This window comes from Lagopus muta, chromosome 2, assembly GCF_023343835.1.
Source record: "Lagopus muta isolate bLagMut1 chromosome 2, bLagMut1 primary, whole genome shotgun sequence".
NCBI lineage: Eukaryota > Metazoa > Chordata > Aves > Galliformes > Phasianidae > Lagopus > Lagopus muta.
In genome coordinates this window covers 83,107,030-83,132,062 of record NC_064434.1, presented here as the reverse complement: position 1 = coordinate 83,132,062, position 25,033 = coordinate 83,107,030, and the positions used below count along the sequence as shown (strand labels likewise).

At 40.9% G+C, this 25,033-nt stretch overlaps 1 long non-coding RNA gene across 1 annotated transcript; it reads right to left on the bottom strand.

The window, feature by feature from the left end:
* Nucleotides 1–3,277: 3,277 nt before the first annotated feature.
* LOC125689270 (uncharacterized) lies at nucleotides 3,278–24,644 on the bottom strand. Its single transcript, XR_007375156.1, has 3 exons — nucleotides 24,385–24,644; nucleotides 22,698–22,762; nucleotides 3,278–4,144 (listed from the first exon to the last, which is right to left on the bottom strand). It is a non-coding gene; the product is annotated as an uncharacterized LOC125689270 (long non-coding RNA).
* Nucleotides 24,645–25,033: the final 389 nt, after the last annotated feature.

Below are 25,033 nucleotides of genomic sequence, written 5' to 3'. Positions count from 1 at the left end.
ACAGAATTCAATGCCGCAGAATGTGGAAAAATACATTACTTCTTTCCTTTGTAGGTACTCCACATGTCTTTTTAAATTTTACCACATTCACATTGTATCTGAAGCCATACTGATCTATATAACTTCAAGCCTTTGCATACTTGAGAACCTCTGGCACATTCATGAAGCTTGGATTTCTACTCCACTTCTCTGCTTTTCAGTTTTTGGGAGTGAGAGATGACATTACATAATGAGGAAAGCCCACTGATGCTGCCTTTGCCATCAGTACAACACCTTACCAGCCAGCTCCTGGCCCTCATACCAGCAGGTCTCCCCTCTTCTTTCTCATCCTCCATGCATCTTGCAGTAAGAACATGGCTGAAGCAGTGTTGTTCCCCAGCTGTACAAGGCTGTCACATGGGAGGACAGGCATCTTGCCGTGCAACAGGACTGCACAGAATGCTCCTGCTTGCTTTGTAGCTTGAGCAAAGAAATGAGTTGGTGGCTTTCTTACTTGTAGATCAAACTTGATAGATATTGTGGTTTGCATTGGCAAAACTACATTACAGCAAAAGGAATTAGAAGATCAGAGAATGAAGCCTGTTGTCTCTTATGATTCAAAAAGTACTATTTAATGTGGACTGAATGCATTGTCTTTGATCAAGGGGAGATGTTCAGTAATTTCTGACATTACAGCATATGCATGCAGGCCGAAGACATCTAACTGATTAAAGTAGCAGGAGAAGCAGAGCATTGCTGATTTGCTTGTGGCAAATTCTCATTAATAATACTCATCTTTCTAAACTTCCTTTCAGTTATTTTGAAATCTCCTCTTATGTCCACAAACAGGGCTTTGCTGCTAACTTTCTTTCGGTCTCTGTGCCATTTACCATAAATGCCCTGCGTGACATCTTTCTTATCTACATGCTGTCTCAAGGTATCTTTTAATTCAGTACTGAATATGTAAAACTTGAACAACAGATATTTCCAAATACGGTGGCAAAAAATGGTGAGTTACCAAGTGTCGCTCTCTAAGTCCTTACTCTGCTGCTGAGAAAGTTGTGTCCCAGCTATAGAGCCCTGTCTTGACAATATTGCCTACTCTTTCCTGGTTGCTTTACATGGGGTCTGCTATCAAGTACTTTAAATATTGACTTCAGCATTATTAAAGTTGTTTTCAGAAACCACAGATCTAGCTGCTTTGTCCTACTTGGTCTGTCCTCAGTTGTCTGACTGAAAGCACACGGCAATGTTTGACAGCTATCCACTCACTACAGCTTATTTCTGACATGTCATATCACCCCTGTGGAGCCTAACTTAGAGCTGACTACCACTGCTGTGTAGGTGGAAAAAGCTGCATAGCCCATTGTTGCTTTTCCATCCTGTAATTAGGTACATACTCTCCCTGGGTGGAAGCACTGCTGCCTCAGTGGCCTTTTTCAGTTTCTGATTTGAAATGGGAGTTAGTGATTCCAGTCAGCACAGGGACATGTTTTCCGAAGACAGCCTGCTTACAAAATACTCACAGGTCTTGATTTTTGAGCAAGAAACCACATCCAAGTACTCTCAAAATAGACAAGTACTGCTGATTAATTACCACTATTTGGTTGTAAAACCAGAGGCAGACACAGAAAGCTAAGCAGATCCTACCCTGTAGCTCCTTAGGACCCTTTTTCCTTTCTCAGTATTTACATTAAGGCTGGGTGAATAATAAGTTTTGTTCTGTACTTTTAGAGATTTATATATATATATATATATACACTATCTAATACATAGAGCCAAAACCAAGACTTTCTCAACTTTCATAAGAAATGAGTGGAGAAGGGCAGTGGGCTGAGTTCAGAGCCATGTACCCAGAATGTGAAAAACTTTCCTGTGAACTGCAGTGTCCTAGATGGGTTTCTTTTGGGAGTTGTGACATTTTGTATAAATAATTAAATATCAGCTGCAGGAGAGATGTGAGTTTGGATCTGTGTCAGATGAAAACTATAATCGTTCAGCAAAAGAGCCAGTCGATTCCTTTTGATGTAGCAATGATAGTTTCTAGAAATAGTTAAATATTAATAGAACCAAAAATGTAGGCTATTATTAAAGTAATGCACTGTAAATATTCTGCATACATTTCATACTTATTCTTTCCACTTCAAAGAGCTAACAGGCGATTCAGATTCACCCTCCTCAGATTCTTGTCATACATTTGCTCATGGTTACCTGGGCACCCTTGGTGAGTTCTCAGTTTTAATTCCCCCATTTATAAAATGAAAATAATAACAAATGTGAGCCTCTCCAGACAATGAAGAGACATAACTGAAATACTGAAACTGGAATATAAAAAACTGAAACTGAAACACATATGAGATATTTGGTTGATATTCAAACATGTTTTCCATAATCATCAAAGCTTTAATTATTGTAGATTAATACCAGCCCTTGGTTCCTGTGCATGTAATACATCCTGATTGCCTTTTAAGAACACTGAAAGGGCAGAGTAGGTATGGATGTGAAATTATTTTATCTGCAATTAAAGTAAGAAAGCAAATTGTTGATTTCAAAGACCAGTAATAATAAAAAAATAATAATGAATACAAATTTCAATCCAGTAAGCCTGACTTAGAAGTCTCATTTTGGAAAGAGCAGTGACCCCTGCCCTGTCCCAATAGCTCCAAGCTAGTGTGAAGACTTGGCAAGGTAAGAATTAAGAATTGCCTTGAAGGCATGAAGGAGAGCCTTTCAGGACCTCATGCAAAACCATAAGGTAAGATGCACACTGTGCCACTGTAAGTGTGGTATGTCACAGATCACTTCTCAGTATCAGAACTGTTCAAAAGTGGAAGGAGTGCTTTTTATAATTATTATTGTTTTTATTAGCGTATGATACAATCTCAGTTCCCCTGGCAGCCTGCCTTACTGCCCACAAACTATCAGAAATTTGCAACACTTGCTGTGGCGTTATTCCCTAAGCAAGGAAGGGGGAAGCAAAATAAGGCAAGTCATTTGTGCTTGCAAGATCTGCAGATCTCGGTTTGTGGAATGTCAATTAAGCTTACTATTCCTTTGCTGTAGAGGAGAAAAAAAAACAACCACGTTCCTACCCTCCTGTTTCCCAGGGAGGAACAGCTGTGAGAAATGAAAATGTCTGCATCCATTTTCCTAAGTAAACACAGGGCTATTTCGTTTCAGCAAAAGCAGATGGTCTGTGCTCTGTGAATATGCTGGCATTTGACACTAGCAGCCAGAGTTTCACAGAAATAAAATGCACGTAGAGCATTAGAAAGACTCCTCTAAACTCTGAGGCCGAACTCAAGAAACGAAAGCTATGAATGCACTAAGAATATCCTTGAAAAACAAACAAACAAACCAAAAAACCCCACAAAAAACAGCGTTTATCCAGAGATCTCAAAGGGCTTTCTAAATATTATTAATCACACTACATAACAGTCCACAAAGCAATTAAATTTCTTTATATGTTTCTCACAGAGGGTTACACTGAAGAAGAGAAGATAAATGAGCTCCTTCGGGTTATGCGGTGATTCACAGTCTGGCCTCCTGTGTGTGCTTTGACCATCCACATTTCTCTTCTCTTGCTATTACATCTCTAGCACACTGTCCTCATCCGTATTCCCATGACAGGATTTTTCAGTGTGAAACCCTCAGAGTTAATAGCACAGGGACAAGACTGTGATATATGCAGCATGCATAGCCATCACTGGGACATCTGCCTGCTCTATGGGGAATTCATAATACGCTAAAGTGATACGCCAACAGCCCTCCAACCTGCTGCTAATGGCTGTTGCAATGGGTTTTAAGTGTCTGAAGGTACTTAATTATTTGGTGATTTTTATCGATTGGGATTATTGCTTAACATAACTCAGTACTAACAAGACATCTCTTCTTTACCTGTCTGAAAGTGTTTTCCAAACAGTAAATAATTAAACTCCACAATCTCAATACCATTTTGTTGGGCAACTGGGAGATCAATGTAGTTGGCTCGGGGTTAATCAGAGCTTTAAGGGCAAATCTCAGAGGCTTCAGACATCAGAGGCACTGGTAGTGTAGCTCTTTAAGGTCTACAATGCATCTTCAGGTGTTGGTTTCCAGGACAGAAGCCACGTTGTGCTCTGCTTTATTCCATCCACTTCAGGTCTGTGGGTGTGCCATACCTGCCCTACAGTTGAGGCAATGCTATAATTTAATATACTTTGTGATCAGCATTTTAAGAGTTTGAATTTGCTATTTCTCCATTATGTAATTACGTAATAGTAGTAACTTAACCAGTACAATATTAAGTGGAGTTCTGCTGTTATATCTTATGCAAATTAGAGATAGTTAGCAATATGTTACAAAATGGTTACGCATATTTCAGTGTGAGACGTAATAGGTTACTTGGATTCAGGGGGAAAAGGAGATGTTGTGGAAACCTATTTTATAAAGGGAGAGCTCTTTATTTGTATCTCATCACCCTGTGGCTCTTTTACTAGAGAGAAAAGTGAAGAGCTTCAAGATATTAAAAACAAACAAACAAACAAACAAACAAACCCAACTCAAAGCAGTGTTTTCTGTGTTTTCAGAGAAATGCAGATTTTCATTTTAGATACAAAAAGTAATGATATATACATGAGGAACTTGAGGCTGAATTTGTGTAATGTGAATCACTAACAAAACAGTGGTGAAATAGCTAATCATTAGGCCAAAAGAACATTTATTTCAGTTGTTAATCTGCTCATAAGAAGCAGATATTCTTTATATTCAAAATATACTTCAGAAGAATTTACAAGGAATGGAAAGTCAAATTTCAGTCTCAAAATGTGTCAGCTAACTTGACTTCTACCAAACTGTGACACATGCTGGTCATTCCCATGATCTCATTTGTGTGGTATTTTTAGTATCTATCAGGTAATCTAATTTGTCCTAGATGTTCCTGAAATAATTTGTCTACGTACAGTACGGCTTGAAAGAGCAGGATCTGGAAGAGACCCAGAAACCATGAACATCAACCCACGTTGTGTTCAGTAACCTGAAGCCTGGCACGCCCAAAACTGTGCATCCCAGCCCAGCCGAGAAGACTGAGGATGGTGATGTGAGGATGAAAGGAGCGGTGGTGAGCAGGGGAGCGGGACAAGCAGCCCCAAGCACTGCTGTGGTGAAAATGCCCCTGGCTGTGGCCTAGTGGGAGGCTGCAGCCCTGCGCCCCGACTGAGTCACTGCACCACTCTGATAAGCCACGAGCCTTATCGTGGCTCAGCCTGCCATCTGCAAAGCACTGATAACAAAATTTAAATACTTCAGAAGAATGCAGCAAGGCTTAATTGAGGCTTCTAACATATTTTGGACGCTTTACACGCTGTACCAGTGCAGCATCTAAGGTATGGCTGTTACAGAGAATACTGCTCCCAGTGAAGTTCCTCCTCAGCACCTTCTGCAAACACTCTTTTCGCACACCACTCATGTTCATCATCAATGCTCAGCTTCGGTGCCATTGTGTTTTCTGGACACCTTCTAACATAAAATTCATGTTTGGATTCCTGGGTGATAACTTCAAACACCAATTTGCTTCTGCTGCACTCTATGGACTTTTTCCTATTTTAATGAAACCTAGCAACCATAATGTAAATTGGAAATAACTACAGCCTATCAGACTATTGAAATCCCTGAAGATCTGAATTATTCACTATTAACAGAACTTGTATAATTATAGGTTAAGACATCACTTAGGCATTTAGCATACACATCATCTCCAGTGTTAATTTTTAGCTCTTGATCTGTATTAGTATCAGCTTGCTAAATTAAAGGATATGCCTCCAATTAGCCTAAATTTAACATTCAAGAACACATCTCTGGTGGGATGATGCTCATAAGTTTAGAACATCCAGGCAATTTCAGATGAGATTTGAGGCTCTATCTGAAGTGGAAAATATTTTCTTGTAAACACTTCCAAGACTTTCATAGGGGCAAAAGTAAAAGGGCAATGCTGCATTTTGCACACAAAAGGATGCAGTCTTTGGCCCTCTGTCCCTGTAGAGGGATTCAGGAATTAGCAGAAATGGTGGGTCATTGGGTGAGACAGTAAAGATGGGTCCTCAGTCGTTGTCTACATTTTTATTTTTATTTTTTTTACTGTTCAGTACCTGCCTTAGATGATGAGCTCACTCTACATAACCTTAAGTAATCGCAATTCCATTTGTGACAAGACCTTTCAAAGCATGGAGCTACGAAATCACATGCTAAACAGAAGCTGAGCTGTAAGATCAAAACACTTTGTCATGACCAGCCCTAAGGAAAGATACACGTTTTGACAATGTCCTATCATGCGTGCATTCCATAAGAGGAATGTATAAATTCAATAAAATACATTTCAGTAATCACTAGTGAACTTATTAATGATGAGAAATGCAGTATCCTTGATCTGCTGTATAATTATCTCATTCAGAAGACATTTGCTAATATTGCTGAGTGTCTCCATAAGAAAAGTCTAGGCAATAAGAAATCCTCTTCCTGGGAAATCTTCTTACAAGTTTATAATGGCAACCATAACAGAGAAGGGAGAAAGCACTAAACTGGAAAATGCTATTAAAAATTAGACTAGAATCCAAATTATTCAAAGCTTAGTCATGAGTCTCACGCAGCAAAGCTTGTTGCAGTTACATGGATTTTAGTGAAAACAATCAGAATCAAAAGATTACATACTAATGCCTAGTTGCATTGTACCTAGAAGAACAGCAGCAACAACATCAAAAATAATTTCAGATTACAGTTCAGTGAAGTTTTTTGTTTGTTTGTTTGTTTGTTTCAATTTATCTGGGAGACTGGACTCTATCCTATAAAGCCTTTTGTCATGTAAGACAGTCACAGTATTGCATATATACTGATAGTCGTATCTCAAAAAATGCACTGGTGCCTCAGTCTTAAACACATTCTTCTTTCAATGCTAAATTCCCAAACTATGAAGCCCATGATCACAGCCATCCTATCAGACACTGAGTAAAGCCTTTGACTGCTCAATCTCAAACATGCTAAGTTCTCCATGTGCTCACAGTCAACATGGATGGTAATGGTACCTCATGTCTCTATTTCATGAGGTTCCAATAACTTATTTCTTTGTTGGTATTATTTGTCCCTGCTACCAAGGTTATTACCGTGTCTTAAATAAAGAATGTGCTCTCATATAAAATCTCTTAGGACCCATGAGACCAAGGACCAGCACTCTCGTGTCCCAGTGCAAGGCTCCTTGCCCACACCTCTCTCGTCACCCCATGACTCCAAGCCCAGTTTCAAACATGTCAGCTTTACTGCAAGGGGCATTTCCCTCTTTCTCAGACTACACCACTGGTCAGGGATTACAGTATGCTCTGAGTAGTGCTACACATCCAGATCCCAAATCCCATTTCCTGGCTACCCAGTTTAGCTGGTAGATTTTGTCTTTTAAAACAATCCTCCTGCTAAATGCTTAGCTAAGGAGAGAGACTGTTGCCCTCCTGAGCACAGCAAGACTGCAATAGGGTTCCAATACCTGCTGGAGCTGGCCCTGTTTGGGACTGTGTTATGGACATGATAACTCTGGAAATCCTGTGCAGCCTAAATTGCTCTTGGTACTTCATTGTTCTTGGTACTACAACACTACCTATAGGCCTATTTAAGGCAGTCTTCTGTCTAGCATTTGGGGTTTTCATTCACTCTGTGTTTGCTGGTTCCTCTAACTGATCCTACAGAGTGGCTGCACGTCTGTCGAGTGCTTTGCATTGCCCTATGAGGGCAGGACCTGCATGAGGCAGCAGTCTGACTCTGTCCTCAGCATTGTCTCATGCAGACATTTCTCTGAGCCCTTGCAGATTTCTCTTTAGAGCTGCCAGATGTTTGAGAAGTTCAGGTTTCTCTCATCTACTTTGGAATTTTAGGTTTAATTCTCTAGAACAAAGACTTTTCCCACTCTACTCGAATAGCTTTTGCCTCAAGCTGTGTCTTTGCATGGCCATTTACTTCAAAGATTTTAAAAGGATTTTTCCTCATACTCACCAGATTACTTGCTGGTGAAACCATTCATGCATTTGGCTCTTTTATCTCATTAAACATATGGATTTCCAAAATATTTGTGGTACACGGTCTTAAAAATTTCTCTTTTCTTTTTCCTATTTCAATCCAAATACCTGCCTTTTATATACATATATATATGCAGAAAAAAAAAGTAAAGAATAGTTGTTTCTATATCTGATTTGTATTTCTGTGAGGGGAGATGAACACAGAGCTCACTAAAACAGTGATGACTACAGACAAATGCCACAAGCAGGTACTGTGTAAGTCCTACTGCCCAGCTGCTGTAAATCCTTTAAATCCAGCTTTCTGCCTGCCGTTTCCTGTATGTCCGCCCTGTGAATTGTGAAAGCTGTCTAGGCTGCCAGCAGCCGTAGAAATGTTAGAAGAACCTATAAGGAAACACAGGGCAAGGACAAATTTTTCACAGTTTTGTGCTTGCCAGGGCACTGCTCTTCTCCATACCAGCTTCTTGTAGTATTCAGTGCATTGGTGTAGCTGTTTCACGACAGAACAGGTATTGTTTTCCCTCCTAGCCAGCTTCTGGGGCAGGGCAGAGTCAGGCCTTATATATGGCCAGGGAGGGAGAGCCTTTTGCAAACAAGTGACACTTTGGTAAGACATTCTGACTGAAATCACCTCCTAGTTCCTGTTTACACTCAAAACTTTTGTCATCCTGGGCTAGCTGTACCTGTAAACCCCTCCCTCATAAGGAGAATATTTTTTGCCTGCAAAATGTGATCCAGGTTGGCAGAATCTATAAGCTCAAACAGCAAAATAGCTTTATAGTTGGTTTAATTGTGTCTACACTAGGCTTTTGTTGAAGTAGTTATGTCATGAAAATCACCCCACAAGACACAAACTCTGGAACTGAAAACTGAAATCTTAAATCTTGTCTACAAAGCCAGACATCTCTATGCTTTAGAACAATTATGAAAAACCAAGGTCAATTTGGTGGCCACAACCTCATTGTCAGCAGAGACATAGGTACATCTCATTCAACATCATATTAACTAACCAAGGATCTGGTATGGTACAATCTAATTTGATCCTTACATAGCTGTGGTTTAGTAGAGACCAATCAATCTACATTAAACTGTATCATATATTAATAGGGCCAGGGTGAAGTTTGCTTTATTTGTGCTTCTTTCTCATTGGCTTTACCTACTTATTTCTTCCAACACATATTACTTTGGTTATCAGCTCCATGAAGTCTCTTGAGTCATTTCTCATTTTAGTCTTTTCATATTCATTTTCCTTCTTTGACAACATGAAATGTAAACATATATAAGCTACCAATGAAGAAGAAATACCTGTCATTTCAATGGGTACCTCTCTGGATCTTTAAATACCAATTACCTAAAGTTTTTTTAGTACTTTAAATTAAGCAATTAACAAGAAAAATATAGTAGATTATCATTATAAGACATAAATAAAGACATTAATATGTCTTTTTTTGTATCAGTTTCTAAAGGATGTCATTAGCCACACTCATATTAGTTTTCCCAGTAGACCATAATTCAGTCTTACATTTCTAATAGTCCACCACATCTTAATCACTTTTCTTTCACTTCAGTGTTGCTAGGTTTCCTCAAAAATGCAAATGCTGCCCTTCAGAAAACAATAACACAAATTGTTTAAATTGGCTTGAGACCAGCACAGGTTTCACCTACTGTGAGTGCAAAATGCATCCTCTCACGAAGGGCTAGAACCAGACATGCCCTGGAGTCAACCACCTCTCAGTAATGAACCCAGAGGAGGCAGATGTAGGCTTCCATAAAAACAGTAATTTGAGAGAGCACCCTCCACCACCAGTAGCTACAAAAGAACTTAAAGGGAACAGCAAGGACCAGAGGTGCAACCTTGGCACATGTTCTTGATCATGGGATACACAGTAAATGCAGGGGATGAGGTTTTCAGAGAGCCAGGAGAGGCCAGACATTTTTGATATATTTCAGTATTGTTTTCTGACTGCAAGATCAGTAAAGGAGTAGTGATTGGTGTTCCACTCCAGGGCTCAGAGTCTCCTAATAAAATGAAATCCTTGCTTCGCTACTCAAGCAAACAGACCTGAGAACAGTTTTCTAAAAACAAACAAAAGTGATGCAAATGCAATTTTAATGCTGGCACTCAGCCTATGAGTACACTGCGCTTACTGCTTTTGCTTTGGTGGCAGGCTGGATTCATGATATAAATAGGCATACATTGCTGTTTAAGGTCAGTCTTGCTGGGCTAACAGTGGGGTTTTCTCCAACTGTATATTTACCATCTATCGGAGTCATCAATATCACCACAGGAGAATATCATATCTTCTTTGCTGTAAGTGTGTGTTATTGTCCTCTGCAGCACCACCTGGTTTCCCAGTAGAGGTAACAGTAAATAATACTCGCAGCAACGACACAATGCACCTGCAATTTTCCAAGTGTGGACACAAAGAATGATGCTTAACAAAGCAGAAACTTTCTTCTTCAAACCATACTGCGTTATCTTGGAAAATAAACAGTGTAATTTAGATGAAGAAGTGGGAAGCAGACAAATCCAAAGCTTCATCTGTGGCACTGTGTCATTTACCCCCAGTATCACACCTTGTGAGTGCAGACCGGGTGAACAGTGACCGTAGGTTGCTATGATCTGATGGCCCAAGAGAGAAAAGGTGGTAGGAATGCTTGATTTTTCATGAACCTCTCTAACCGTAACACAAAGACCTGGCACTGAGCATCATGAGCAAGTTAAACATCCTTTCAGCTCTCAGCTAGAAATAATCCCTTTTGATACAGATGGAGCAATGATTGCCTTGCCTGGGAAGCTCACTAGCCTTGCTATGGCTATTGCATAAAAAATGAGTACAGGCAGATCCCCACCCCATCCAAATTTAGGTCATTGATTTCAGAGTAGTTACCACCATTTACACCGCAGAGGAATCTGCCCAACTGAGTTTATTTGCAGTGAGGTCAGTCTGAAGATTTTTGGGAGCGCTACATACATTTTTCAACACGACTACTGTAGATAACTGCCCCATATTTAAAGTTACAGTGTATACCTCTCAAATGAATTCCATCAGATTTTTTTTCCCCTCTCTCACACTATACTGGATTTCAAACCTGTACATTAATTTTACAGGAATAAAGGACACTGCCTTAGATTTCTAACAGAGTTTTATGGTATTGTTGCTAGAATAGTAACTTTTATTTCTTTTACCCTTTTTCTTCTATGCATGCATTCATTAATGTAGCCTCAAATTCTGTTGTGTTTTTTTGTTGTTGTTTGTTTGTTTTTGTTTTTTCTTGTCCACCCCAGGGCTCCTTTTCTTGTCCTTTTCAGTAGCTAAGAACACCCCGGGTATTACTCCGGGAATTCCCACTTCACTGCAAACTTGTACCTTGTACCCATTCTCCCTCACAAATGTGATACTGGATACTGATTTGTGTTAAACTCTAAGACAAAATCCTAAGGCAGAATATACATGGCATTGCAGATTACAAGACGTGAACAGAATATCTTTTTAAAACATCCTAAAGGAGGAAAGATGGCTGCAGCCACATTGCACAGTAACTGCTTTTTCAATTGCTCCACCATACACAAACAGCAATGAGCAGACTTTGTGATTAACAAAATTAAATAATTAAAGCCTCCTCCAACCCTACTTGAGCATTTAGTTAGCCAAGGAGTTATTTACCTCCCATCTGGCAAAACAATGGGGATTACTATGGTTAATTAAAAGAAATAGTTAATAATTTGGAGACCCTGAGATTTATATATAGTCTTTGAACGGTTGAACAATAGACATTAAAATAATTATTAAAAAAAAAAAAAAAAAGTGAATACAGCTCTTTTTTTCCCTGACCCAGCATTTCACATGAACTGCAACACCCCAGTGGTTTGGGCCTGCATGAGTCTAGGGAGGAGGCACAAACAGGGCATACATGCTGACAGCGATACATGGATGTTTTCAATGCTGTAGGGAATCCAAAGCCAAGCAGGAGATGGAGTCCGGGCAAGCAGAGGTATTGCTTCTCCCCATGGCAACACAGTACAATGACTGAGACCTGATGCATCTCACAGCTCCAGGTCTGTGCTGTGATTGACCTGGACACCCTGAATCAGCAAAGCAAGCAGCAATGTGCCTGCTTTTCGGTATCCATAATCAATATACTGCAGGATCCCTTTTCCACCTTTACAACTGCCATTACTATTTCACTAATCTAGTGTAATTTATCTTTTTATCTGGTTGGAGTCTTTAACATGTAAAATAAAAACCCATGAAATAAAAACCCAAACTGTATCTTCCTAGGCACAGTAGTAAGTGCTTCCTTGTAATATTCAGAGCATTTCTCCAGGAAATAAATATTTCTTCGCAGGGTTGGTAGGGGGGCCTATTGATCTGTTGACTTCCGTGTCAAATAACCTGACTGACTGTAACCTCCACCCCAGGGCTCCTTCATTGCTGGCTGCCCTCTTTTTCCAGTAGCTCAGCAATTGGAACCCTGGTGGGGTATGCAACATGCGATTTTTCCAAGTAGCTCTTTCTCTTGCAAACAAGCCTAACAGTCAGAAGTTTCATGCTCATTAGAACTTCTCATTTCAGAGTGGATCAATTTTATTTCTATACTTTAAGCAGACTTAGTGCTTTGCATTGGATCTGTGAGTAAAATTAACTGAAGCCCAAAACTGACTTTGGCTTTGGGGAAGAAGGTTCATTCAACTGAAAGCTTGATGGTCATGATTAAGAGGAAAGTAAATTTTACCTGAGTTGCATTTTGGTTTGGAACACAGGCATATTGAAAAACATGCATAGGCATGCAGAATAGTTCCATAAAGTAAGAAAAATGAGTTTATCAGATAAGCATATGCATTATTTTTTTATCCAGTCTTGTTCAAAAGAAGTTAATTTCTTTGTGATCAACAGATTACGTGAAGACTAGTTCAGAACCTTTGGAGAAAATTGTGGTTGGCTGTTCATTTCTGAACTATGTCTGAATTAATAGCAAGGAAAAGAAGAAAAAAGAGCAATTCCATGGCAGAACAGTACACGTGTGGGGAGCCAAAGCTCTCTTAGTAGAGCTGGGAGAGGGACAAGTCCTAGGAGAAGCAAAAGCATCTCCAACAGCCTGGCATGAAAGGAGTGAGGTAGAAGAAGAACTGATATTTCTTTCAATTCTTGATATGAACAGAAAGCTTTGCATCTAAGCTGGCAAAACGCTTAGAGCAGAGAACTGCTGGACTAGGATCCTAGGTGTGGCCTTATCATAAGGATTACTTAAAAAATAACAGTAATAGTAATGAATATACATAGGGATGGGGACAGAGAGCTGTGATATAATTCTGATTACCATTGCTTTGTTCACTTTTTTCCTTTGCTCTTCTTTTCCTTAAGTTCTCTGTTTTCCCTTCTTCCTTTCACTCACTGAAGCTGTGTTAGAGAAAGCATTCTCTTTCATGTAATTCAGTGGGCTTTAGATCAAACCCTAAAATGCATCTGTAGTTCATTAAATTTTAAACAGACCTCACAATCTTTGTGCCATATTTTTATTGTTCACATGAAGCAATGACAAAATTTGGAATTAGACCAAAGAATCAAACAAGGGCTAATACTCTACCTCTGTCACAAATCACATGCCAGATCAGCTGCTTCATCTTTTAGAAAGCTAAGTTCTTCTAAGCTGTTTTTCACTGCTGCTACATAGTCACATCGACTGATACAATACATTAACTGCTCTTAGAGAGAATTGTGATCACAGAAGCACAGTGAATTCTTTCCTTTTTAGTAAGCTGCCCATGAAAAAAATATTTTATAGAATCTGATATAACTGATCTAATGCTGTTTTGTAGTAGTGTACAGATTCTGTACAACAGCTTGCTTTTAGGAATGTTTAATTTTTGAGCAGTGATCACTATATTACTATTATGACTAATCCAGGCAAAGGAAAATCGTGGCTCACTGTCCCTTGCCCATGAGTTGCCCTCCTCAGCATGCTGAAAGCATTAAGTGAGTTAAAATTTATGGCTAAAAAAGCCATTCAACTTTCAGCACAGAGAAGAGTTGCCTTCTGACTTAACCTGATAAGTAACTACAAAGAAACAAAGAAGGGGGAAGAATGACTCAGAATTAGTTTCTCTGCGTAAACAATCTGCACTTCAGTGTAACAAACACTAAGGTTACAAAACTGAATCAGAGTGCCCTGCCCATGTATACAAGACATAGGCTAGGCCAGCCTTCCATCCACGAGTCCAAAAGAGACCTGATGTGGAGGTGGATAATTAGTTCCATAGCTGGTGCTTTGGCCAAAGACATTTAATCAATGATTGAATTAAAGCAATAAAACAAGTACAATGTTTACTTTTCCTACAGAATCAATCAGCATTAAAATATTGCAAGCATGTTCAAACACCAATATTGTCTAAATCTCAGAGTAACAAAGTGCTCACAGGTGTAACCTGTAAGGTGCTCCTATAGCTCTGCCAAGGAAATCTCCCTGGTGGGGGTCAGGCACAGCTCTAGCTTTGTGGTTCTCAAGCTAGGGTTGCAATTCAGTATATGGGGACTTTGATACCCCCTTCTGCTTTCTCTCCCACTTTATTTTCTTATAAGCTGTGTTATCAAAGACCTTCACCTTGTAAAGCTTGTTGCCTTGAACTTGGACTTCAGAAGAAATGCATCAAGCCCCCATGAAACCCAAGGGAGCGAGATTAATTCTTTTCTCATTACAACTGTGACAGTACTGCTGTTGTCTCCTGATCAGGTCATACTGGAAAAAAAGCTGATTTCAACACTAGCTAGAAAAGGATTAAAACTAGATGCTCCCCCTCGATAATGCTAGGATTCTCTAGGACACTGCTGGAAAAACAAAACCAAGCAACAGAAAATGCCCTACAAAAGTGCATTACAGGCAAGTGGTCTAAGCAGGGGAACACACAACAGTGGCAAATGATTCTCATGTCCGAAACAATTCTTCCTAACTACACATCATCTGTGCACATCAGTTGTGCTATCCCTCTCATTATGTTTGCTAGCGCTGTTGTAAATATCTGAGCCACTAAGCAGATTTTCTCTGCAAAACCTGTGGGCCAAATTCTCAAGAACACTTTAGGGTCCTTAAAATGATAGGAGTGCAGTTGTGTATATTTCAGCTCATCATCTTTGTTTTTTTGTTTGTTTGTTTTTTGTTTTTTTTAGTACAATTGTGACACCCTTGCATAAGGATCAGTGGAAATTCACCTGAATATGAGCAAAAGCACCAACATATTTCTCAGGTTTCTGACCAACTTTTGTATTGGTTAATTGGTTAAAAATATTTGTACAACTACGGTGTGTTGAGGCTAATGCCTATGAGCCAGCAGCCATGTCTCCTTCCTCGACTGTTCAACTGCTTTTCAATTGTTCATGTGCACAGAAGAGAAATAAATAAACAGCTAACCACACATCTTGAACACCCTAAAGGTATTTCAGTCTGGGATGGACAGGGCCCTGGGCAGCATGGTCTGGTGGCTGGCAGCCTTGCCCATAGCAGGAGAGTTGGAACTGGATAATCTTCAAGGTCCTTCCCAACCTAATCGATTCAGTGATTCTATAAACTCTAGTCTTCTGCTGGCTACTGGTTTTCTGAAGAGTGTCTTTTCACCTTAAAATGTAGTCCAATTTAGTAGGAGACCGCACAGTGGAATATCATGTACAAGTGCACTTCAAGAGCTGCCGTGCTGAAACAGTTGGTGGTTCTGTAAAGTTAAGATGTGTACTCCAATTTGATCAAGAACATACTTCATGAGAAGACTGAGTCGTGATAAGAGTGTTTCTGTAAATACACTCTTGTTCAGTCGTGGGTTGCCTTGCCTTGATGCTGGAATTGCCAGGGTAAATGGTACAATCTAAGCAGCTGATCATTACAGTCCCTGATGGACTTAATATCCCTGAATTAACCCACAGAAAATGATGCATGTACTGAGCTGGCTCATACAATCACTGGTTCTAGTTCCTGCCCCATTTTCAAAACATTCCTGAAGCAATTCCTGAACCACAGCAGTTCACAGCCTGTATTCCAGCCCTGACAGAAGAAACAGTTTGAGCTTTCAGTTTCAAATATCTCTCAAAACCACATCACTCGTGCTGATTTAAGGCAGCAGTAAAGCCTCCACGCAGTATCACTGGCTGAAGATACTGGGGATGCTCCTGTTGTCCCATCCAACTGGCACCACAAATCAGCTGACTGCATATAGAAATTTGCTGAATGCCTGTAATTTACCAGACTGTCATCTCTGGAGGAAGCGTAGTCAAAGAAGAATAACATAGTCCTTCCTTTTTAATTTATTGTCCTGACAAAATACATCACCAACATCTAGCTCATAGAAAATTCTGCAGAGGAAATCAAACTCCAAGGATGGTCTGTTCTTATTGGAAATGAAGTAAAAAGCGAGTCATAGCATAGGCCTTGATGCAAACACAAATGACCTTGGAGCAGCAATCAAACTTTGCAAGTTCACAATTCACAGAAAACATCAACACAAGTAATTGGGCAATACAAAAAATCCAATCCAGCATTTGCCTTGAGTTTGGCACCTATGAAAAAGTTAGCTCCCAAGGAAGCTTACGATATGGAAACCATGATCTTGCATATGATACCATTCATACATTGGGGTATGCCGTTCCTCAGCACACCCTGGTCAAAACTCCATCACCTCTGCACTTGGAAGGAATTAGATAGAAATGCAAAAGATCACTAAGAGCCCAAGGTTGACGAGCAGAGCCAAGGATGAGTTCCAGGACGGTTGGTGTTGAACCCTCCCATCAATGAAGCTTGGTGTATGGAAGCAGGTTTGCCAGGATCTGGGGAGATCACCCTCTCCTGCCCATGCTCTTAGTACTGCTCAGTTTAGCACACACACTGCACAGGTACTGGGGATTTGGCCACACCACTGAGCAGATCTCCCACTGCACATCAAGCAGTACTCTGCTTTACCAACACTGATGTGCAAATCCTCATAACTCCTTCACACAAGTGAGTTAAGTAAGACATGAAAACTCAACAGCCTTAAAAATTTTTTAGTACTTCATGATTGGTGTCAAAGAATTCTGAAGGAAGAAGACCAATGTCAGAAGTTTGAATTCCCATTATTTCTTTCAGCACAGCCCATAATAGTGCTGCACAAGACAGCTCAAGTCTATTTAGCTGAGTGAATAAGGACTGTAATTCTCAAAATTCTTCAGAGGACATGCAGAAGTCAATGCCATCCTAACTCTGCCACTAATTTGCTATGGTTAGGTCACTTATATTCTCCATTATTCCTATATATATATATAAAAAAAGACAATTCTAATGACAGTTTTTCTTATAGAAATATTGGAAAATGTTATGAGCTACAGTTTTCCCAACCCTGGATACATGTGAAGCACTTAGTAAACACTGAATGTTATCACCAGTGCTTGTTTGTGTGGTTATCAGTACTAACAGCAGAGGAAAGGACAAGAGAAAGCTACTTTATCAGAGACAGGACTAGGACTGAAACACGTTCAATATTTACAAGCCGATCACCCTGTCACAACTGCAGATTCCAGCACTCACCTGGAAGTCCAGAAACTGTGGAGTCACACAAGGATGTTGTGTTGAGGGACATGGTTTAGTGGGAGCTATTGGTAATAGGTGAACGGTTGGACTGGATGATCTTTTAGGTCTTTTCCAACCTTGGTGATTCTATGATTCTATGATATTTTTTGCTGTTCGTAATCAAGAGAACAACTCTCTCATCTCCTCAAATATGTCTGACCCTTGTTTTTACTTGTTCTTCACATGCAACTTGCCGTTTCATATTTTAAAATTGCTCTATATGCTGAAACGATGAATTAGTTCAAATGTCATATGGAGGAAAGACTCACAGACTTGGCTGATAAATGCTGTGCTTCAGACTAGTCTGTGTTTCCGTAGCAGGTGAATGGACGAAAACTACTAAAATGATCATGAAGTACAGGGTAAGGAACTCAGGTAGTAGGTAAGTAATGGCAACAGGCCTAAGATGGCTTGTACTCCAAAGATCTGGCCAAAAGCTAAGAGAAAGCTTGCCAAACATAGCTTTTCCCCAGCAATTATGTATCTTTCAGAAGCCAGGCCAGTCCCAAGTAATTTCCTCTATTATTATCTGGGAAAATGTGCCCAACAGCACCATACACATCTGTAAAAGTAATTTAGCTGCCCAGGACTATGATTAGTATTTCAATTTTCACACTGTACTACTGAAGACATTTGATACTCATCTATGGTTCATAAGGAAATACATTTTTCAAAGCCATCTGAACTGACACCTTTACCAAAGACCAATTTCTGACTCACTGAAATCAAGATCCTGGTCAGCTATAAAAATCACGGTGAAAAATAGGCTTCAAACAATGATGAAACACAGGCAGATCACTAGCAGCCTAAATTCACACCCTGGCATGTATCAGCAGTTACCTACAAGGATGAGACTATCCTTGTAGGTAAGTCTCACCCTTATATGCGTTCACATTTTTGCTCCTTTCTTTGATCCATTGAGATCAGACTGTTCACAGAAGCAAAGAAACATTTGATCAAATAAACTTTTATGATGAGATTACGCCCTGTACTGCAGTTCGCAAAGCAGTGCTGTTATGAGAACATGCAGTGCTCTGCCATCAACTGCTATTTATCTGCTCATCCATTTCACCAGATAACCTTTCCTCGCACTGCATGTACCTGTACTGTAGTTCAAGCTGACACTAAATAACATGGTTCATCACTAATATTGCTCTGGCTGAAATCATGTATTAGTTGGAGAAAGATGCAGTTGATATTCTGGGGGTCTTTCCTACAAACGCATCTGATGTATTTATACACTGCACATTGAAATATGTCATTTCTCCACCTCTATTCAGGTTGGATATTAGGAAAAAATTCTTCTTGTAAAGAGTAGTGATGCTTTGAAACAGGACACCCAGGGAGATGGTAGCATCACAGGAGGTGTTCATGAACCACATGGAGTGGCACTGAGGGACGTGGTTAGGGGGTTTGGTGGGGGTGCGTCAACAGTTGGACAAGATGATCTTACTGGTCTTTTCCAGCCTTAATGATTTTATGATTCCAAATGCACACGCACACACATCCCTCTCCTACTGATGCTCCTGTTGTAACACACCGATCCCAGTAAGATGTCATGAGAAAGTGGACAGAACACAGTGCCACTGCTCCTCCTCTGGCAGCACAGCTCATGCTTATTATTTGGGTTGTGGTCACTAAGGAGCCTAGCAGAATGTTTAACTACTCACTTCACTATAGTATTTAATTTAATTAAGTGTATAGCCTTTTTAGAAAACTATAGGGCTAAACAGAGACGAGAAAATATGTAGTATTTAAAAGAAACACATGTATAGGAAACTTTTGGAGTAATTTCTAGGTACCATATATTTCTGATTGCAAATCAACCCTCATATACCAGTCTCTATCAGTACCTGCACTTGGCCTACACTTAAAACATGACTGATCATCTTCTGCAAAAACAGTGGCAGTTTGATTGCAGTACAGACTTGCCTGCTCCCATCCAGAGCCCCCAGCTCATCAGCAACCTTCATCTCAGCTTGGGGAATACCTGTCTGTTATTGAGGTGCCAGCAGTAACTACATCATGAGCAGCAGAGCCAGCAGCATCTGCTCCAGTGACAGGAGTGGCAAGAAACTCAACACCAGCAGCAACAACTGTAGGGTTGATGACATCAGAACTTTCTACTCTCTCAACTCAACCTTATCTATTTATGTCCTGGTTTCATTTGGGATAAAGGGTTTTTTTTTCCTCTCCTTCACAGCATCTGATGTGATGCTGCGTTTTGGCTTTGGGACAAAAACAATGCTGATAACATACTGATGTTTTAGTTATTGCTGAGCAGTGCTGTACAGAGCCAAGGACATATCAGTGCTACAGCCTCTTGTACTGTCCTGTTAGCAAGAGGGCTGGGGGAGCCCAAGGATCTGGGAGGAGGCAGAAACAGCACAGTTAACCTGAACTGGCCAAAGAGATGTTCCAAACTATATGAAATAGTGTAAAAAACTATAAAACTGAGGGAAGCTGGACAGGCAGGCAATAACATGATGATAATTGCTATAATCCTTTTTTTGTTTTCTGTTTTAGTAGATTCATGAGTTCTACTTTGGGTTTTTTTGTTTTGTTTTGTTTTTATTCTCTCATCCATCTCATTGAGAGCTGGGGAGTGAGGGAACAACTGTGCAATGCTGAGGATTAAGCCACATCAGTTTAAAAATATGTAGGGTCATTGCCCAAATTCTACCATGGCACGAGGAATAATGTTGTTTGATCTTACTGATCCCTGATTCCCACTGCTTTTGTCTCTATTGCCAGCTCCTCCTGTTACCCAATGAACAGTATACTCTGTAAGAGATTCAGGGTACGTTGTCTCTGGGAAGTAGGAATTAATTTTTAAACCTGTCTCTACTGAAGCCTTCCAGGTGTTGAGACAAGCTGTAAGCTAAGCACTTGATAGTTTGTCTCTGTAACATGGCACGGCTGCGAGAAACACAACAGCTAAACTACTGCACAAGACACTGTTTTTTAATTAGGATTCTATTACATTGGAAAAGTACCTTTCTGCTGAAAAATTAGAATTAGCCTATGGTTAAATCCTCCCCTTTGTCCTGTATTGGACAGCATGCCTCACTGCACAAAGCCTTAGTGATGCACTAACCTCCTTTGCTCTGCATGCAGTCAGGAGACAGAAGCCTTGAACCAGGTTTAAATGTGTGATCAAACATTGGCAAGGCAACTGACTTCTTGCAGGATTACATATGCGTACACATTATGCAGCTTCTTGTAAGGTTGTCCCTGGAAAGGAGTGGGCAAGGTCTGAGCATCTGCTGCTGTGTGCAGGAAACAAAATGGTGGGGTAAGATTTTGTGTTCCAGGCATTCCAAGTGCTGCAGTGGTCAGGGCAGCCTGTGGAGGGGATGTCTCCTGAGGTCCTCCAACCGGGACAGTGGAAAATGGCTGCACCCCAACTGAACAACGACAAAGCACCTGAATTGCCTTTAATCTCCAGTTGGAACAATGAAGAAAGACCAATTGTTCTTCTGGACCATGTTACGCCACCATTTGAAATGAAACAAAAACAGAGCATTAAAACCAAATGTGATATCCATAATGCTGTGGTAGCAAAATCTACAGAGAAGTGAAAAACCCAGCAGGATTACAGAAAGGTGCTGTTCCCAAAATAGCTTTCTGGATAGGAAATGCTCCTTAGTACAGTTTGCCTTTATTGCTATTATTATTATTATTATTTCATGGCACATAATAAAACTAAAAGCCCAATTCAGAGATTTGAAACTACTGACTCAACCACTCATCAAACACATTAGAAAAAGTTAGTTCAAAGAGCACTGCAACACAAGATTCCAGGGCTCGTATCTTGTGATCATCTGAAGGTACAAATCTACTTTTGGCATTGATAAATACATCTCCCTTATTAATTTTTTGGTATCTCACAAGATACTACTATGTTTGCTACCTTCATTTCTGTCCCTTGACCTAAGAGGTCCTGTCTGCCCCAGCTCACTGCCTACTTGCACAAAACTCTTAGCAATTCAATTACTCATGGGTCTGCTCTCCATCAGCCAAATTCAATCAACCATTGTATTCAACAGTTATTTGAAGATGTACAGAGCATGATCACCCAAACCTCATTTCCTGAAGAAATCAGACTGGCAATACTGACTTCTAAGGGTGATTATTTGCAATGGATGCATGACATAAACGAGAAAATAAGAAGAGAAGACGACGCCAGAAAGGCTGGAACTAGGTAACGAGAAGCTAAGCATAATATTGTGCAAGAAAATGAGCATTAGTCACAGTCCAATGCTGACAGCTGGCACCAGCTAGCAAGACATTTAAAGGAAGGGTAGGAAGTCAGGAGGGAGATGGTAAGGTGGCTTTTCATCCATAGGTTTTTTCCTATATGCAATGCAGCACAGATGGAAGCATCGTAAGCACTCAAGAGGAAAGTAAACTAGGAGGAAATGAACAAGCAGAAGTGGTTATGTCAAGTTAGCCAGGTGCAGCTGCTTACCCCTGGATTGAACTGTGCTGCTTCAGGGAGACCAACGTGCCCCTGGCCTGGCCCCATGGCTGGCAGATCATCCCTACCCAGGTCCTCCCTACCCCAGGGACTCACACACACTGCTTCTCCTGCCTCAGCCAGACCAGAGTTTCCCTTAAAAATCCAACTTGTTTCAACACAAATGGGCCAGGAGGGGTTCCTGCAGGAAGGTCAGTCAAACTTTTTCACTGCCACAGCTGTCAGCAGAAGCAGCACAAGTCCAAATCCTTCACAGAGCAATTGGTCTGGGGGACCATGTTTTCAGGCACTATTTTTATGAAAGCCACAGGCTTGGTATTTCAGTATGGAGAAATGGAGAGGCATCTTGACATGCCTGATGTCCTGTTTGTGTGATGGGAGATGTCCAGACTCCCTCTTCACTCATGGCAGGTACCAGTAGTGTGGATGGACAAAGCTGGATTTAAAGAAATGTGCTAACTCTGAGACATATTTTGGCTGATGTGGGACTAGTGAGAACCAGACCACAGAGGCCAGGGGCTGAGTGATGAGACACATGGGCCACAGCAACAAAGAAAGGCAAGAGACATGAGAGACTGCCAGGGGACAGCAGGCTTGTAAGAACTAGGACTACTCACCAGTTTGGCTGTTTCATGTCCCATTAGACAGCATCAAGTTGTACAGTTGGTCATTTGGAAGCAAGCTTGGAACAGATAAAAGTAAGAATTACTAGTTGAAGCAGTGACAAACCAGACAAATGCTGTTCAGCTCTCCCTCCTCTACCCACACCAGGAGCAGACGTGGCAGGCTCATCACAGAGCCATTTTCCAGCTTTCTGCTGGCAGCTACCTTGTTCCAGAAGATTTTTTTTCCACTGGCTAAGCCCATTGTTTTAAGGCCTGTGAAGGCTTTAAAGCTGCTTACAGACTGCAAAGTGACCTTTCCACATTGCAGTCTCTGATACCGACTCACGAACTGAGAGACCCTGAACAAAAAGAGCAGATCTGCTTTCGTATTTCTGAAGTGTCATTCATTCATTAGTTATAAATAATAAATGTAGCATAATCTTCAGAACAGATATCCAGCCTATTTGATATTACCCCGTGCCTGTGATAAGCTTTTTATGTTGAAATATTTTGGGCCTCAACCACTGCCATCAGCAGAGGAGCTCAGGACCAACAGTGTGATGGAAAGAGGAAGGTTACTCTTTTCAGGAGTAGGACTCGATGAACATTGTGGAGCTCTTCCAACTCAGGATAAAAATACCACACATTGCACTCTAAGACATGAAGACAAAGCATGAGGTGAGCCAAAGGCAAACCAGAGTGGGCCCCTGCTCTTTCCATCACATCCCTGCCACCAACACTTGTGTAAGCAAGAAACGGATCTTTTCTCCTTTTCAGTTCACTAAGCTCACATTTGCTGTGCCTCTGCTAGCATTAAAATACTGTAGCTGTTATGTCCAAATTTGTTTGCGTTCTTTCAAGATGTTTATTTAATACCTCTGTACTAATGAGTCAGGCTTCTTATACAATCCACAGGACATCAATATTGCATGTGCTGGGGGACCAGAAGCATGGGTACTAAATGCTGTGTTTCAAACAGCAAGTGCTTTGTTAATAACAAATAAATGAGCGAGGGAACACCCAGATTCAGAGCAAGAGTAAAGCATGTGGAGGTTAATTGGCAAAGAGCCACAGCAGCCATTCTGTGGGGGGGAATTTATGGTTTATAAGCAACCCAGTAAAAGGCTGCATTAATCACCAGATTACACTAAGCGCTTGCAAATTTTAATAGTGTAAACCAGTACTTTTTCTACGTGCACATAAAAAAGCCTCTCATTTTAAATATAGAAACATGTAATCAGATTCCTAGAAGGGCTGGTTGTTTTGTTGTTGGTTTTTTTTTTCCCTAAGAAAAGTATTAATAATACAAATAATACCACAAACATCTCAGAGAAATTGATGGAGAGAAGGATAGGGGGAGAAATTCCTGGTGCTGCTGTGGACCCTGGAGCTTCCACAGAAACCCCCCAGTGCCCCAAGCACCTCCCTTCTCCCTGGGGGGTGGCCCTCACGTGGAGGGCACAGCACCCAGAACTCCCCAGAGACCCGGGGAAGTTGCTGCACACGCCAGGCAGAGAGCCTAGCTGGAAGCCTGTTGGAAACAGTATGCTAAATATCCTATTGTGTGCTTGCACAGTATTTATAGACACCATTTGTCACATGGGCACTACATGCATTAAATCCAGATGTATTAAAAGATTGGTGTTGTTATAGACCTCAAAAAAAGGGCTCAGAAAGATGAAATGGCTGCAGCCCTCACCTTACTCCTGTGGATTCCAGCAGGTCTCCAGCACTCAGCAAGGTTTGGTTTGCACCCAGACTCAGCCCTGACCAGTGGTACCTGTCAGAGAAGCAGTGGGAAGCAACGTCAGGTTGACCTCCTGGGCTAGGTCACAGGCCTCACAGAAACTGCATCTAATGGGAGTCAAAACCTGATGGAGTACAATCAGAGCAAACACAGAATAACACTGAAACAGACTAAAAATCTTCAAAACTGGCAAAAGCCACAGCTGAGCACAAAAACACAGTCTCTGCAAGGCAGCATGAGCAAATGACCTCCTGCACCGCCGCTCAGCCCTAACCTCAGGCAGCCCTGACCATAATTGGTCACAGCTGGGCTCCTCCAGTCTCCTTCAGCTGGAGGGAAGTCTGCAGCACCAAATAGAAAACACATGTGAACTGCAGACCTTCTTCAAGGAGCTGCCAGCAGCATTGTGGATGTAATGGCATGAAGAGAAGTGTCTGAGTGCTTGCAGGAATGCCATTCTTAGAGTGAAGACCAGCTTTTTGGTCATCTGGACATAAGTGGTGTGGCCATAGCAGCTGTGCCAAAGCCTAGAAAACAGGGCAGCAGCAGGCAGCACAAGCATAATAGCTTTTTGTGTAGGAATAGATAGGTATAGTGCCTT